The sequence below is a fragment of the Peromyscus maniculatus genome, chromosome 13 (genome assembly GCF_049852395.1).
Source record: "Peromyscus maniculatus bairdii isolate BWxNUB_F1_BW_parent chromosome 13, HU_Pman_BW_mat_3.1, whole genome shotgun sequence".
Classification (NCBI taxonomy): domain Eukaryota; kingdom Metazoa; phylum Chordata; class Mammalia; order Rodentia; family Cricetidae; genus Peromyscus; species Peromyscus maniculatus.
In genome coordinates, this window is record NC_134864.1 from 67,330,881 (window position 1) to 67,345,002 (window position 14,122).

Below are 14,122 nucleotides of genomic sequence, written 5' to 3' on the forward strand. Positions count from 1 at the left end.
GTTCTATGGGTGAAGTCATTATTTGGAATATGTAAATAATATTCCAGGAAAAATAAAATAGAATGTTTCAATAACATGTATTTATTTTTTTATTATTTAAAACAAGGCAACAATTTTCAGCCTTTAGTAAAGTTCTTTACATTTTGACAACTGCTACTTTATGTCACTAGTAATGTAAGATCCAGTGCTGTTTTCATGTCAGCTGTTACACTGCAAAGTTGGGTGGCTGGTACACCGCACTTCTAAATTTTAAATTTTTGCACTTTTGTTTATGTCTGTTTATGACATTGTCATATATTCAATGTATGAAATGAGTTTCACTACAAAAATTTCATACTTGAGTAACATATGCCCTAAGCTCATGTGACATTATAATTATTTCAACACTAACAGTTATTCCACATTCTTACCTTTCTGTATTCTGATGTTATGTTCCTTCAGGTATAGCAACTAAATCAACTCAAGATGGTGCATTTAGCCACAACTTTTTCCTTCTTTCTATCTCCATATAATAACAACTGGTAATAGACACTTGAAAACATGTTTAACCCACATAAGTATTGAACAACATCCTCAACATACTACATTCAAAACAGAAGTAACATACATAATATGGTATGGCAACAATTAAATGCTGCTGGTTAGGAAAGCTATAGTTATCTCTAGTTCATGATTCAGTTAATAGTTATAGGCTTGGCCAGATAACTTCAGGATATTATGATTTTAAGTTCTCTGAAGGGTAAGTCTGTCAAACAGCTAATACAGTTCATTATGTGTCCCAAAATGTTCATGACAAATCCTTTCTACATTAAATTTCTCTTTTTTGATATGTCTGTCCTCTAAAGTATTTGTAAAGGAAGAATATATAACTCACTTTAGTTAATGACAAGATCCAAAATTCTCTTTAGTAGATACCACTTCTTACTTCTTTAATTAAAACAAATAAAACATCTGTCTGTTTTTCAATTAAAGCCACAGATGTATGAATTCCACCCATTGACTTTTTGACCTCTTTGATAGTATTTATATGGTTATATTACAACATAGTTCCTAGTAGTTTATCTTAATTAGATGTTATAAGACCCACAGAAGGAGAAAGAGCCATATGAGATGCCTAAAGTTACAGTGTGGAGTCATCAGAAGTTGCTCAGAGTCTATTGGAGTGCTTTAGTCATGAATCCTTCTATCACAAATCTGTCATGTATATTTAAATACAGAGCTTAACTTTTCAATTTTCTTAATCACAAACTCGAGGTGGTAATATCCTATATAGTATAAGGGAGCTTCTATATATGCCTCAATGCCATGCCCAGTGCAATGTATCAATTATTATTATTGAACCCCAACAATACCTCCTCAGCCTATGGAGCTGGGAATAAAAAAAAATCTATAATGCATAGGACTGCATGTTATCAGCTGTAAATGCATTCTCTGATCACAAAACATCTTAAAAACTACAGCTGATCACATACTCAATATGGATTGTTAATGCTATTATGACCAAAAAAATCTAAACATTTAATCTTGTTTGGTTTAGACTATTACTCTTCATCAGACACTTATACACTAGTGAGTGCATCAGTCAGAAAATGATTAATGTAAAAAGCATTTGAAGGCATTAATTCACTCTTCATGTGGTTGCAAGAACCTGGAGATCTTGCAGTTTGGCTTAAGGCACCCTTCACATTATAACACGTAGATTTAACTCTATTATATCAAGGATAACTTAAACAATAAATTGCTAATTAAATGCCTCTGGAACTAGGACCGAAATGAGAGGACTTCTTTCTTTTTTTTTTTTTTTTTTTCAGTGCCAAGGTTAAAAGGAAGTTCTAGCCCACGTGATTCACCCAGACAGGCACATTAAATCACTGCTCTCCATAAAAATAAGGCCACAATAAATCTGCTAGAGAACATGCATTAGGCAGAAATGACCCCATTCACATTTTCTGTGATGACTTTAGACTGTAAATTCTAAAGAGCAGGAATAAGATCTCATAGTTCTTTTCATAGTACATCAAGCGGAGTGGCACATTCAATATATTCAAGTAATATTGGGGGTTACTGCTATTATCAAGAGATTGAAAGAATTCGAGAATGAACAGTTTCAAGAAGAAAAACGGGGTAAAAATACATCACTTTTCTCCTCTCATCTAGTCTTCTTTGTTGACTTCTTTCTGCACACTTTTCTATCTCCTTAAATCTCTATCATGTCTCTTTCATTTAACAGGCAGCCTTTTGCTCAAGGTGGTTTGCACTGTATGTTTCACTTCCATGCCTCCCACAAATGGTTAAAACCACAACTTATACCCACCACTCAGCTGTGTCCACATCTAAAACGCAATGCTTGCATTTAGTCAGCTCTCTACTTAGCCTCTTTCAGCACATGCCCATAGCCATTATTTTCCCCCTTTCATAGTTTCTTGACTTCCTGATGCCATTCTATCTCCCTTCTGAGGTAGCTCCTCTTGGTCTCTTGTGCAACTAGGCAAGTTAGCTGAGCTCCAGTGACGCTCCTTGGAGGTGCTGAAGAAAATCAATAAAGTAAAAAGGATCCTGAAAGCCATTTGCAAGGGTTCTGTGGAGCCAGTGGGAGGAACTGACACAGTGCAAAATGCTCCAGAGAGCGGTGCGATGTTAACGATTTAAGAAAATGCTCTTGTGTAACTGCACAGAGAAGAGGAGTCCATCTGCTTCCCGGCAAGCTCCAAACAATAATGAAGACAGTTTCTCAGAACCATACTTAGTAAGCAAAAAGTGGATTCCTTCCAGAAACTAAAATATACAATAAGGTTTCTGAAAGACAGACATTTGTAAGCATTAACTGTTGAGTTTTGCAATTATTCACAAAAATAAGATTCTTGGTCTCCCACTTTTGTATTATAATAGCATGCATCATATTTGTATAGTCTGTGTGTATAGTGTGTATATGTGCTTGATGTATATGTAAGAACACGAGTATACCACAGCATATGTGTGGTAGTCACAGACATCTGTAAAGTCAGTTTTTTACTCCCCACTTCATGAAGATTCCAGAGATCAGATTTGCATGGCAAGTATTTTACCTGCTGAACCATCTCTTTGGCCCTTTAACTGTCTGGGAGGACAGATTACAAGACATACCTTTCAATTTTGTAAAGCACAACTGTTTAGAGAATATGATCTTTAATTATGTAAATATGGGGGCTGAAGGAATGGCTTAGCAGTTAAAGGCACCAGATGCTCTTGTCAAGGGCCAGGGTTCAGTTTCCAGCCCCCACATGGTAGCTCACAACTGTCTATAATGCCAATTCCTGAAGATCTGACACCTTCATCTGGTAGCAGGCAACAGGCACACACATGGTGAACATATATATATGCAGGCAAACACACACATAAAATAAAAGTAAATATTATTTTAAAATGTAAGCAAGCATGAATATATGTGTATGTGTGTATAGGTGTATGCATGTATTATGTATACACACATATGTAGGTAGGACAGAATATATGTGTGTGTGTGTGTGTGTGTGTGTGTGTGTGTGTGTGTGTGTGTGTGTGTGTGTATAAAAACAATATCCAAGAATGTCATATATACATCCAATCACTGGGTTCCAGTTCTTTGAGAATGGGCACCCAGGAAATGACACTCAAAGATTGTTACAAAAGCTGACTGACCCAGTGGTCACAGAAATGCAGGAATGCTCTCAAAAGTTTGAAATACATCCAAGAAATCCCTTCCTACTCATTTCACAACCCATGATACAATGCCCCTCTTCTCATCTGAGATGTATAGTAAAATGAGGGGAAACCCAAGAGAAGACAGAGTCAAAGACTGGACCTACACAGCTGTAAGACATGCCAAGGGCAGCTAACCACCCACTAAGCCTAGGAGAAGGGCACAGAATTCTCTCTGTATCTCCAAGAGAAAGCAATCCTTCCTCCAGTCACTGACTTTGAGCTTCTGGCCTCCAAACTGAGAACATAAGTTTTTGTTGTTTTAAGTTATCAAATTCGTGATACTTGTCATCTGAGGCCTAGGGAACTAGCATATGATTATGAACGTGTTATTAAATATTTCTCTTACAATTTTCCACTTCCAACATAAACTTTCTGAGAAATTATAGAAAAATATCATATTTATCCCACTCACACAAGAGAAAAAAAAGGAACACAGAGAACACAAAAAGAAAACAATAAAGATTAAGAAAAAATTTGCATTTTAATTGCATCAAAGAATCAGTGCTCTGTAAGGACAACCATAAACTCTAGAGCGGCACAGGTAATCTCTATCCTTAGTTGTATCATTGCTTAATTATCTGCATTTGAACAAGGTACTTAGCATCTCTAAGCCTGTTTTCTACATCATCCATACACCAAAGAAAAAAGCATTCCTTCAAGAGTTAGAAGAAACTTCATGATCATCAATGCTAAAAACTTGACATACTTACTGGCCTATAGCAAATAAACAAATATTCAGTGTTACCTTATGCTATTATTAACCACAATGAAGCATCTAACCATTAAAGAAAATATGAAGTAACAGAGACTTTCCAAAAAGCTAGCCCAATCTCCTTTCTCCAGGGATGTTGAATTTAATTTTAAAGAACCTCACTTGAGAAAATGATATTATCTAACACCCTATTAAGAATGTCTCTGATTAGGCAATGGTTAGTATTTAATTCAATTAAAGTCACTAGTACAGAATTTAAATTTCACTAGTACAGAAAATAAAAGTATTCTTGTCCCAGATTACATTTATTTGTGATCCATTATTTGTCATCTGAATCAACCAAATCAACCTTCTGAAAGCAGTTCACTGGTTTTCTTGGCCTCTAAAACCCTACATGAGTGCAAATGACATCTACTTCTTTTGCTAATCAATAGTGAGTGACACTTGAAGCAAATATTTTTTTCATTTATGTTCAACATGTAAGCAGTATTTTACAGTGCACACTGGAATATCAGACTATTCATTTTCTAGTAAAAATTCTAATCCTATGAACAAGGCATTCACTGCCACTTTACTAATAAGGACATGGAAGTTCAGTGAATAGTTGTATCAGACTAGCATGTAATATATTCCTTTTGTTTTATTATACAAAAAACTACAGACAGATTAACAAAATAGCCAGTATGTACTCATTATATAACCACAATGACTATTTGAAAATTAACTTTCTTAAAATGTTCCTACTAGAATGTCCAGAAACAGACATTCTTAGCCTCAAATTTTGAGTAATACATCATTTAAAATGTTTACATATCATTAGAAAAGAGATAAAAATACAACCAAAAAAGATACTTCAGCATGAGAATTCCAATACAAAACATTGTCTCTAGCCCATGAAGATATGGGACACATTCATAAGCGGAAACACACAAATGCCCACAAACCTGTCACCAAAAGCTTCTTGTGCATGGGCAAGACAGCAAGCCTCTAAAACTCCACTGGCAACCCAAAACTATGCACAGCCAAGTGCTTACACCTCAGATAGACACTTGACGTAAAGACTCTTTTAAAATCAATATTCCAGATAAGTTGCTCTTTTGCGCATCCTGACATCATAAGACATAAGGCCCTTAAATAAGAAAAACAGGGTATTCCATTGCTTTCCATTTGTTACAAAGGGTAATGTCTATCAAGCTAGGCAAACTAACTATCCCTAAGAGTCACTTGCATAAGCATTAGAGGATGGATTTTCTTCTCTAGGAGTCATAGTGAAAACACTACACCCAACTGACATGTCAGTGAAGAAAGAAAACATATGCAGCTTTAACTCTAAGACTAGCTTTAAGGAAATAAAATTGGCAGAAGTTACCAAAGACTCTGAACTTCCAACACAGAGTATGCAGTCAGGCAGAGAAATGGAAAATAAGAAATCATTCCGGTGAAGCATCTACATTTTAACAGCCCTTCCAAGATCAGTCTGCCATAAGCACTGGGCAGATAGGGGCAGGGAAAATTACAAGCACATTTTCACCTTACTTTTGTATAGCTATTAAAAAGCACTTAAATTTTATGAGCTTTTTCCTTAGATGCAAAATGATAACTTTGTAAAAAGCTGGTTACATACACTACTAAGAGAATGACTATCAAACAGACATCCAAGTAGTCTCTGGAAATGAAAATGCATTTAAAGTTGTGATTAATAATTAAATATGTCCCTCTTACCAATAAAGAATTACTTAAGAAAGAGACTAACTGGGATAGCACATCCCTTCAGTGATATGCCTGGGAAGTGCATCTTCATATACTATCATACCCCTTACATTAAAGAAGGCAGAAAGAGACATCTAGGGTATAACTGAGTAATTAGTGTTCCTCCCATGCATGCTGAGATGAAAGTAAACTTGGAAAAAAGGAAGAAGTTTACAAATATTAGTTTTGAAAAAAAATTACAAAAAATGAAGTGTTGAACTGCACAACATTTACTGCTTGGGCCAATAAATAATGCAAGAATTTGGAGCTGGAATGACTCCATTAGAGTCTGTGTGTCTCAGCTATAAGCAGTAAATTTACTTTCAAGTTCAGGTCCTTGACACAAGTTCTCAATCACAAACAGCATAAATTCATCCTAGTTAATTTAAGTAAAAAGACATTTACAGAGGATATTACACTCATGGAAATCCCAAGGTAGCCAATGTCCCAGTCTCTGCAGTGAGAAGTACTGAAGAACAGCCCTGGTCCCATGACCTCCACACTGCTGCCTTCACCAGGCAGCAGAGGCCATCTTGCAAAGCAGTCCTTCATCAGCTTCTACATCAGGGATTCTGCAACTGTTGCCCCATTAAGCAAAATGGAGTTCATGGAGCCTCTTTCTTGTTGCTAATTTCTAAATTCAAGTCCTACTTGTGTGTATCTGGTTGATGGAAATGGCCATATAACTGCATTGTTAACACATAAGAAGCAAGGGTAGAGGACTGTTATTTTAGAAAAGCATTGACAAAGGATTTTCTACAAAACACAAAGCTTGACAAAGATGCTGAAAGAAGATTTAAAAATGTCAAAAATGTCCACAGTATGAGAGTGGTAAGAATACTATCAGGAGCTCCTGGCCGTTTACACACTGCTATGGAGAAAGTGTCTCTGCCACTGATGCTGAGGCTGAGCTCTGGAGCTGCCAATTTCTCACCTACCTCTGGCTACTCCTTCTCCTAAAGCCCTGTTCACCAGTGGCCTCCCAATGTTCAAAGCTTCTGCATGAACCTTAGGGTTCATGCCTCTGAGAACCCCTCTGCCTTAAACTGTGCACTCTAAACTTAATCCACAGCTGGCCCCAGCTTTGCCCACAGGTCCCAAATATAACTTCACAGACCACTACATACTTGGCTACCCATCACCACACATCAACCACATCCTTCATCATCAAACTGTTCTATTTGCTTCATGGACTGATCAGTTGCTTGTTTTCTTTTTTTATTTTTAATTAACTTGCCTAAACATGTGCTCTGTGGGAAACGAGGATCTTTTCAGTCCTACATACTGCTGTGCCATTGGCACCTAGAACAGTGTGTAATACAGTCACCGTTAAAATAGATATTGCTTAATGAATGAATCCCTGATGTAGTAAATAGGCCCTTTGGGGGAAAAGACTGAGGAAGAATGCCACAGTGATTTGTTTGTGATCACACAAAGAAGCAAAGATACCACCTGATTTCCAACCAAGCAACCTGCAGAAAGAAAGACTCAAGATATTTCAGCTAGGTGCTTCTCTTTTACTTAATTAGGAATAATTTTCTTTGTTGATTGATACATAAAATCATAAAATTATACATATTGTGGGTACCATGTGACATTTCAGTGCAAATTTATACTGTGTAATACTGCAATCGGGTATCTCTTCAAATCCTTATCATTTCTTTATGGTGAAGATTTAAAAAAAAAAAAAAACAACCTTTCCTTATAGTTTGTTAATAAGTAGATGCATTCACTCTATTAAGGTCAATACACTGATCAGAGCCCATGACAGCAGCTTCGTGCTATCAAACAGGAACAGAACACCCATTGAACAATTTTTCCCAACTTCCCCTCCACCCATTCCCCCTGCAGCCTCTGGCAATCACCACAACACTTTCAACTTTATGAAATTGACTGTTTAGAGGGGGATCCTGTGCCACTTGTCATTTTGTGCTTGGATTATTTCACTCACCACAATGAGCTCTCGTTCCATCCTGTTTCCACAAATGACAGAATTCTTTGTCCCAACAGTAGTCCATGGTACATGGACAATTAGAACGTTTCCACTTCGTGGCTGTTGTAGGAGGTGTTGCAATAAATATAGGAGTCCACATACTTCTTCAACACATTAATCTTATTCCCTTTGGATATGGCTGGATCGTGTAAAAAATTTAAGTTTGATTTTAATACCACTTTCCATAGCAGCTTTGCTTAGAACCAGGGTGCTAGCAGGGGTTCCTCTTCTCTGTATCCTCACCAGCACATGGTGTCTTTTTGAAATATTCATTCTCACTGTTATGATGTAATAATGTCACTGTGTCTTTGTTTGCATTTCCATGATGATCAGTAATGCTGACATTCCTTATTCAACTGCTGGCCATCTATCTATCTTCCTTTGAGAACTGTCTACTTCTAATAAAGAAGTGTCTTATTTTTATCTAATCAAATTTGTCTACTTCTGCTTTTGTGTCCTGTTCCTTTCTTCTTAAAGTTAAGGACACAAAAGGGCAGAGAAAAAAAAAAAGAAAGAAAGAAAGAAAGAAAGAAAGAAAGAAAGAAAGAAAGAAAGAAAGAAAGACTGATTAGAAAAGAACAATAAGCCCAAAAATTTCATATAAGCCTCAGAAGATTTTTAGAGGATTAACTGTGACCCACATATCTAAAGAGCTTATTATAACATGACATGTAGAGCTGCCTTATACTTGGAAGCTAATAAAATTATTAAAATTATTAATTTGTGAACAAAGACACCCATATCTGAGATCATGTGCTCTTGACATGCTAAAGGATATGTCCTTAAAATAATACAATCGAAGTTCCTCTGAAAGGGATGACCATGACTTTTAATTTCATACAAATAAAACTTACTGGAAATCTGCTCTGTGACAGGCACATATCATGCACAATTTGATTCATCTAAATTTCTTCCTAGATAATAACCTTAAACACATTTTAGCCTCTAAAGATTATCTTGTCTCCAGTAGATAAGGTCCAAAATAGACTCTAAGTTTCACTTCTCTTATTTTAAAGCATGTATTGAATGAAACAGAATGCAACATACTAGAGACACTAAGCCACTGAAAATACTTTAATTTACTGTTTCATAAGATAAATATATTAAAGTAAAAATCAGCAAAATGTGACATACACAGTATGTCACAGGATCTCAAATGAATGGTACCTCATCAAAACTACACCAAATTAGAAAAGATCTTTTAATGAAATTATTCTGAGCATCATATGTGAAGGATGAGGGGGCAGGGGACTAACCAGGGGTAAAAATGGTCAAACATGACCAGAAAACTATGGCAAATACAGATAACACAAAATCTGCAAAGGTCTACTGCAGCGTTTAAACACTACCACCTTTGAAACTAGAAGGCTAAGAAACAGGGTCATGCCAGATGGTGGTGGTGGTGGTGGTGGCGGCGGCGGCGGCGGCGGCGGCGGCGGCGGCGGCGGCGGCGGCGGCGGCGCACGCCTTTAATCCCAGCACTTGGGAAGCAGAGGCAGGTGGATCTCTGTTAGTTCAAGGCCAGCCTGGTCTACAAAGCGAGTTCCGGGAAAGGCAAAAAGCTACACAGAGGAACCCTGTCTCAAAAAAAGAAAAAGAAAGAGAGAGAGAGAAGGGAAGGGGAGGGGAGGGGAGGGGAGGGGAGGGGAGGGGAGGGGAGGGGAGGGGAGGGGAGGGGAGGGGAGGGGAGGGGAGGGGAGGGGAGGGGAGGGGAGGGGAGGGGAGGGAAGGGAAGGGAAGGGAGAGAGAGAGAGAGAGAGAGAGAGAGAGAGAGAGAGAGAGAGAGAGAGAGAGAGAGAGAGACAGAGAGAGAGAGAGAGAGAGAGGAGAGAGAGAGAGAGAGAGAGGAGAGAGAGAGAGAGAGAGAGCTCCAAGAAGAGTCTGAACAGAGGGATGTGTTTAAGCCTCTTTACAATCACTGTTCTGGCAAAGACTGACTTCCGTTCAACTCTATGCTCTCTTCCAGAAAAGAAAAACTCATCCACTGTTATATCACCCGCTAGCCTGGCACAAATCTTCCAACTGAATTCTGAAGTTATACTTTAAATATGTACACAGATGCATTAAATCAGATTCCTCTTCCCTCTTACCTCTGAAATTCTTTTTCTATTAACAACTTTCCTAAGAGTGATTGGCCCCTTGTCTTTCTCAGTGCCCATAATGCTTCAGAGTCATCTGTCTTTGTTCATCTCGACTCTCATCAAATAGCATTCTTCACTTCCTTCTGTACACAAACAACACTTTCTAAAGTACTCTTTAGCAAATTGCCTTTTGATAAGTTTCTTGCTAAGTTTCTAGAAAGAAAGTTTTGGTCTTTGTGTCCTAAACATGATTTTCATTCCTCCTCCCCATAAACATTTTTTAAATCTTGGGATAGCTTTAAAATTAGAGAAAAGATGAAAAGCCAGTACAAATCCTTTCCTGGGGAATCTTTTGCAAACCCAGGTTTGGATGCAGCAGTCAGTATTGTAGATCCTGAGCAACTTATGCCAGTTCCAATGAGGTGTGAATGTCAGACACACAGGAAAAAGATTCCCCATCCTACCTACAAATTAGAATTACCCCCGGAAGCTTTCCTGTGTTTATCTTAGATTCCAGTGAGGACTCCATAACCCAAACTCTTACCCAATTTATCTGACATAGATGCAGGCATCTATATTTCATAAAAGCTTTCCAGGTAACTTCAATGTACGGCCTGAGTTGAAGCCACTTTTCCTAAGTTACTGGCAACTTCTAATCTAATGGGCTTTTCCATTTCCTCCAAACAAGACAAGTAAGGGTGTCTGGTGTGCCACTGAGACCATGAAATAATCAAAGCAAAACAATGACTTTCTGTGCCTGCTGAGTTCTAGAGTGCTCCAAATGTTGACTGCAAATGAACTGCTAAATTCATCCTAATAGGCAAGAGGACAAGGGAATGCACATTTCTTCTCAGCAGCCTTTTAAGAGCATTCTTCCTAAGCTGCCCTCCTAGGGCTACACTGCTCTCCGACCCTAGCTATCAAGGGGACATTTAAAGAGAGCAGAAAGTTCAGTGTTTGGGTGAAGTCACTATAGAAATTGCCAAGTCCTTAGGGAGTGTGATCTAAGCATCCTGTGATTAATTCAGCAGACCCTGCAGCTGAGCCTGGAGCACAGGGAGTCTCCAGTCTATGTGGGACAGAAATGGCTTTGTATGGGGACAGTCCAGAGTGTGGCTAGTCGAGCCTAAGCTGCTTATGTTAGAACAATGAGCGATCACATATGAGCAGCAGCTGGACTCTTCAGGAGAGATCTAAGAATCATCTGGTTTCAGACTGCTGCTCCTAGGATTGAGGTCAAAGCTCCCAACATAATTAGGACAGTGGTTGTATTGTCAATGAAGTTCAAGCAAAAGGAAACCAGACATTATAGAACAAAATAACTCAGAAATAGGCTTTCAACACACAAACCTTCCACCAACCCCAAGGAATCAAGTCTGCTTTTCACTGAGAGTGAATGCTAAAGAATCATCTCGGAGTTTTCTCAAATTAAGGTAAGTTCTCTGAGTGATTAGAAAAGGTAGAGTTTACATTTAAAAGATGCCAAACTGAATTACTCCCTCTTTTGAATTAGAAAGGAACACAAAGAAAACTAATCCTGTCTCCTAAAACAATTAGCCTCTTGGCATCTTTGCCCCAAATCCTGTCACTTGCTTAAGCAGCGAGGCTTTTTGACCCCTTTCCAGCTTTGGCCTCCAACACTCACTGACTGCATCATAACTGCTCTACTGGTCTCCCCAGCATCTCCTCCCATCTATGTACTGTGATGTTCCCACAAGACAGAGCAGAAGGACTGGTTACCGAATTTCCCAAGTTCATTAAAATAGTGCATAAAATGCTCCAAGGTTGGAGCATTCCAAAAGTGGACTTGTACTACATTAAGTTTTTTTTTTGTTGTTGTTGTTGTTGTTATGTTTCTGTTTTTGAGACAGGGTCTCACTGTTTAGCCCTTCCTGGCCTGGAACTCCCTGTGTAACCAGACTGCTTTTGAACTCATTGAAATCTGCCTGTCTCTGCGTCCTGAGTACTAGAATTAAAGCCACAGCCTTCATACCCAGGTATACAAACTACTTTATAACAGAATTTTCCATGTCACATGTTTGTGGTAAATTATCATAAAATCTTCATTCATTAATGATGTGGCATGTTTGTTAAAATGTACCTTGCAGGCTGCTCACTGCACAACCATGAGGACCTGAGTATGGACCAGATGGAGCACAGTGGTGCATTATTGTAATCCCAACATTGGGCAACCGAGGCACACAACCTAGATTAACTGGCAAGCCCTGGGATTATAGGGACTGTGCAAGACAGTATCTCAAAAAACAAAGAGGAGGGCTTCTGAGGAGCAACAATTGAAGTTGACCTCTGACTTCCACATGTGTGCAAATGCACACACATATTCATGCATGCATGCGCAGACACAGATACACACACACACACACACACACACACACACACACACACACACACACACACGATTTGTAGATTGTTGGAGCCTATCCCTGATCTAATAAAATCACTCTGGGATAGGGATTCTACAGTTTTCACCATAACCCTCTAAGTGACCCTTACATACAGTAAACTTTGAAAGCCACTACACCACAGAAGTGTTTACAAATCCTTATGGTAAAATGACCAAAAAGTGGAGGTTTTAAATATATTTGTTTTGGCTGGGCAAAAGAAAGCATGGCAGCTGTTACAAAGGGCCAAGGGTTACCATCCTAGCTAATGAGCTGCTGGCACTCTGCAAATAGATTTTGAATAACTACTCTCAAGGATGTGGTGGGTATTCTGTATCAAGACAGAGGTTGAAAGAGCTCATTTCCACGGGCTGTCTGAACTAGGAGATCCTGAGACCATATAATTAAGGAATCTTCTGACTAAATTATGCTGCAGAGACAAAAAGGGGGAGCTACCTGGGAAGACAGCTATGAGGCTGGAACAGAGAGTGGGACCCAGCCAGCCTCTCTCAGGCACTCCTGGCATTCCTGGCCCATTGTGACAAGTCTGGAGAAGACACAGAGAGCCTGTGGAGCTGAATACATATCAGAAGTCCAATTTAATTTTTCATTCCAAACAAAGTGATTAAACCCAGTGAAGTTCTGCTATGAATTCCCATGGCTGGTTAGTGACAAAATTATTCTCCTGGGCTTCCATCGGCTGGCACTAAATCTAGCTAGTGGTTTGAATGATGATGATTTCATTATTGCAAATTATCTTTTATCCAAAATCCTAGAAAGTTAACAGAAATCACAGAAAGTCGAAGTAATTGAAATTTTATACATATAAATATGCCACACTGTAAGCAAATGGCTTAAAATCATTGCACTTTATAAGGAAATTGTCATCTGGAAGACAGCTGCAGTAAAGTTCCTTATGTTCTCTCCTCAGAGTTAAAATTTAATTCTGCTTGGCAGGAAAAACAGTGATTACACTCACTTTCCAGCATTTACATAAAATGCCTTCTTAAGAGAAAGTATTTTCAAACAGATTTTTGTTATACTTACACTTGGTATGCCTACCTATGACTTTACAAAGACACCAATATTTTAACAGATAAGCACATTGCCAGGTGCGTACGTGCGTGCGTGCGTGCGTGCGTGCGTGCGTGTGTGTGTGTGTGAGTGTTTTAAAGTTCACTGAATTGACCCAACCATCATATAGTTACAGTAAAAATATAAATATCATAGTAAAGTATTTGAGAATCAACAACCTAAGAAACTTCAATAGTCTCTCAATTTTAAATATCATCTATTTATTGATGACTCTTAATTTATGTTTTCAGGTTGGACATTTCCCATGAACTGCCAACTCAGTACACTAGCTGTGAGGCATGTTGACAGGATCAACATCAAATCACTAACCTTCTCTAGATTCTTCCTCCAAAGGAGGTCCTCAGAACATAAAAGACAAGCCTACCCATTT

At 38.4% G+C, this 14,122-nt stretch overlaps 1 protein-coding gene across 24 annotated transcripts in view; it reads right to left on the reverse strand.

Moving 5' to 3' along the window:
- The window catches only part of Gulp1 (GULP PTB domain containing engulfment adaptor 1), a 253,266-nt gene that overhangs the window by 190,753 nt on the left and 48,391 nt on the right, over nt 1-14,122 (reverse strand). For 3 of the 24 annotated variants that reach the window (XM_076550473.1, XM_076550474.1, XM_076550472.1), the window contains exon 1: nt 8,133-8,660. The exons of 17 other annotated variants lie outside the window; for them this stretch is intronic. The gene's annotated coding sequence lies outside the window, so the exon portion shown is untranslated. Of the gene's footprint in view, nt 1-8,132; nt 8,678-14,122 lie in introns of those variants that run through there. 4 more of the 24 variants (XM_076550455.1, XM_076550454.1, XM_076550463.1 and 1 more) reach the window with 3 other exon arrangements.